Here is a 4,236-nt window from a genome sequence, read left to right as displayed (position 1 = left end):
GCCGGGCGACTCTCGGCTCCCCCGGGACCAGGAGGAAATCGGCGCGAGGCTGAGAGCAGCGCCTGGGCGCGCACCTGTCGGGGCCACCGAAAGGAGGTGCCACCTGGCCAACTTCTTTCCAGACCTCCTGCCTACTTTGGAGACTGAAGGAACCTGGACGTCAGCCAGTGAGCCCTGGGGCTGTGAGGGAGGATTTGTTTGTTTGAATGACAACAGGAGAGAATTTTGATGGTTTAGATCTCTGTTTCCCACTCCCTTCTCCTTCCCTCAAGCAAATTAGACAAAAACACCCCCCCCCCCCCCCACCGACCCAGTCCCAACCCAGGCACTTACTTAAAGGGGTTTGTTGCGGCGAGAGAGAAAGAGACCCAACTCAGGAATCATTTTGGAAACCTCAGGTATGATGATGCCAAATAAGAAATGGGTAATTGTGGGTGTTATTTCTAGGACTTGTGCTTGCAAATACAAGATGACAATGGCTCTTGTAAGCTTGAGGGAGTCCTTTACACTGAGGGGTTGCCTGGAGTGTCTTCTGTTTTTATTTCCATAAATATTAAAGTATATTGAAACAGATACTCTTTTAGAACTCTCGACTTGGAATCAGAAAATCTGAGTTTTGGTATGATTTCGCATATATTGTCTGTGACGCTGTGGTTAGTTTAATCTCTGTGGGCCTTAGTTTCCTCAGTTTTCAAATTAAAGGGTTGGGTTAAGGTTCTTTCTGAGGGCCTTTTAATATCTTAGGTGTCTTCCAGATCAAAAATTTATAATTCTTTAGTCTTTTAACCTGTTATAAACATTGCTAGTTTCATAATTTCACGAAACCAAAAAAATCTATATTTATCTTGGCATTTGGTTTATATGCCTTTATGACTTATGCTTTTAAGATTTTCCGGCTAAAATTTGGGGAGAAAAACATTTATAAAGAGCTCAGAAATATGTAGTTTAAATATATTTAGATCACCTCCATACTACCTTAAAGAATCATGTTTACCTTTAAGCCGATATTCACGGCATTGCAACAAAAACATGTGACTTTGGCATAGCACTTACTCTCTTTCAGTATAGTACATTAGGAGGAAATAGAAATTGTATTGAAGGAAAACAGAAATTGCACCTTTCCAATCAATTACTACTCTTTGAGCAGGGTTTGTTACTTTTTAGCATAAAGTTGTGTACAGAATGTTAAAAAACTGGTTTCAGACCACTTTAGAGCCTCTCTGAAATTAAGCTCAACAGCAGAGATGCCAGTTTTAGTAATGCATTTAGTTGTCTTGGAATGAATCCCAGAAAATAGCAGAGGTTAACTAAACAGATAAACCAGAAATTAGGAATTGACACACATACACACAAGTTGTACAAGGAGTTATGTACTATGAAGTGGCAGTGTACCTTGTACTTTCTTTTTGACTATAAAAAGACGTTGGCTTCTTTAAGCAGACAGAAAATGTTAGAATAGGTTTTGTTGCTACTTGTAATGTTTTACCGATAGCATTTTCAAAATTGAGACTTAGTTATCTCTAGTTAGAATAGGCTTAGAAGTGTTTCTGGCTCTTTTTGGTGGCTTTGACCTAAAATAAGAAAATAATCTCTTCACATCCACATGTGCTTTGCATGCAATTTGGGAGAGTGGAATAAGTTTGAAGTCCTTTTTTATGAACACATTTTAACTTATTATCAATACCTTTTCACCTTTGGGCTGGAAATGTTATCAGTCATTCAGGCCTTTGTCTTCTCTTGTATTCTCTGTTGAAGCTGATGGTTACCTCCTTTGAAACAAATGCTCAGAGTTAACCAAATTGCTTGCTGGATGAACAGGAAGTAGCAGAATTCAGATACCCCGGCTGCTAGTTGCCTGGAAAATATCAGAAATACTGGATGGATCTGACTACTCATGGCCCAACTCACTGACGGCTTGGGAGTGATATCGTGGTTGGCAGAAGCTCTATTCCTCTTTTGAAATGTGGAGCTTTACTCTCCCAGGAGTTTATTGAAGAAAAAAAGTCATCTCTTCACACTTAGATCGCTATTAAAATTTTTTTAACAGTTTGCACTATAACATATTAGGGAGAAGGAACAAATGGTTTATGTTTGTGAAGTGCAATGAAGGTCCTGAAAGCAAACCTAAAAGTGAAAAAAAAAAAAAATGAATTATCTTGACAGATACTATACTGCATTTTTCATACTAAGAGCCAAACACACATACTAAAAACTATGCCCTCTGGAGTCAAAAATGAAGAAAAAGGCTTGTAGTCTGCTCTAATTCTTAAGATTTTTTTTTTTTTGTGATTTACAAACTCCGATTTTAATTAAATTAGAATGGCATAAATATTCACCTACATACCGGATATAGTACATGCAACCTTTTGGAGTTTCTATTCAAATTTCATATGCTTATAATTTGGTTCATGACTCAATAATGATATTACCTGTTGTCTTTTCACATGCATGGTCTTATTAATCTTTAAAAAAGTTTTTTAACACTTTGAACTATAACATATTTAGGAAGAAGTACATAAAACAAATTTATTGGTTGACAAATAATATAATGCATCATTGTAACAGATGATTATAGGGCAAGTAGCTCACTACTCACCACCCAAGAAAGAGAGCACTGTCAATACCCAGAAGCTTCTTGCTTGTTCTTTCCTTATCATAGTCTAGTTTTACCTTTTTTTAAGAAAAAAATTCACATAAACATAGTAGGCATTCTTATATTTTGCTTATCACTATGTTGATGAGATTGACTTTTTTTCCTCTTCCCTTTAAAGCAAAACTTTTTGAAAAAGTTGTCTGTATTCCCTGTCTCCATTTCCTCTCTTCACACTTTTTCTTAAACCCATTCCTATCAATCTTCTGTTTTCAGTACTCTGCCAAAACTACTTTAAGATCTACTACTATCAAGGTCACTGGTGACATCACCTTGAAACAGTTCCTTACTGACTTCTAGGACACTATCCACCCTTAATTTTCCTCCTTCTTCACTGGCTGCTCCTTTCTGTCTAGTTTGCTGGTCTCTCCTCTTCTCTCAGAAGTTTTAACCTTGGAGTGCCTTAAGGTTTAAATCTTTTCTCTCCATACTCTTTGATGATTTCATGCAGTCTCTATATTTGTATATTGATAACTCAAAAAATGATAGCTCAACCCTTGACTTCTCCTGCTGGACTTCAGACCTCTCCATCCAGCTGCCTACTCAGCATTTCTGTTTGGATGTCTAGTAGGCATCTCCACTTCAACATGCTCCAAATGGAATCTTCATCTTGCCCAAATGTATGCTACTTTCAGTTTTCCCCATCTCCATCATTCAAGTTGGTTCAGCCCCAAACCTTGGAGACATCTTTGATTCTTCCCATTCTGTCATACCTCATACATAATGTGTTTGGAAATCCTCTTTGCTCTATCTTGACAATAAATCCAGAATATAATTACTTCTCATCATTTCCATGGGTGCTACCTTGGTACAGCCAAGTACCTTGGTACCTTTGCTGGCATCTCCCACATGGATTATTGCAAGGACCTCCAAGCTGGTCTTCCTTTGTCCTCCTCAATTCATTCTCAAAATAGTAATCAGAGCTCTCCTTTTACAACATATGTCAGATCATGTCACTTTTCTGCTCCAGACTATCCAATGGATTTCCAGTTCATACTGAGTAAAAAACAAAGTCCTTAGGATAACTTAGAAGGCCCTTCCTGATCTTTCTGATCTCTCCTTTACCTATCTGATCTCATTTTCTCCTGTTCTTCCTCATACTTACTCAGTTGCAGCCACACTGGGCTCCTTGCTATTCCTTGAATATATCAGAAATCATCTTTACACCTTAGCTTCCTCTGCCTGGAGTGCTCTTCCTCCAGATATCCACATGGTTTGTTCTGTTACTGTTACTTCCTTTAAGTCTTTGTTCAAATGCCTTTTTTTTAATGAGGGCTATCATGATTGTCATACTAAAATTGCATATCTTCTTACCTTGCAAGTATTCTTTTCCCTTGTCTTTCCTTTGCTTTTTTCTGCATCGCATTTATTCACTTCTTAAAATACTGCATGACTTCTTAATTATCATTTTTTTTTTCTGTCTACTTCCACTAGAATGTAAAGTCCATGACGGCAAGATTTTTTTGTTTGTTTGTTTTGCTCACTGCTGTATCCTTATATGTGAAATAGGGCTTATGTTGTAACAGGTGCTCAATAATGTTTTTGTTGATTGATTGCTGCTACATGTTCATTGCTGGATATATTCC

Source organism: Galeopterus variegatus, unplaced genomic scaffold (assembly GCF_000696425.1).
Source record: "Galeopterus variegatus unplaced genomic scaffold, G_variegatus-3.0.2 Scaffold979, whole genome shotgun sequence".
Taxonomy (NCBI): Eukaryota; Metazoa; Chordata; class Mammalia; order Dermoptera; family Cynocephalidae; genus Galeopterus; species Galeopterus variegatus.
This window is presented reverse-complemented; position numbering follows the sequence as displayed.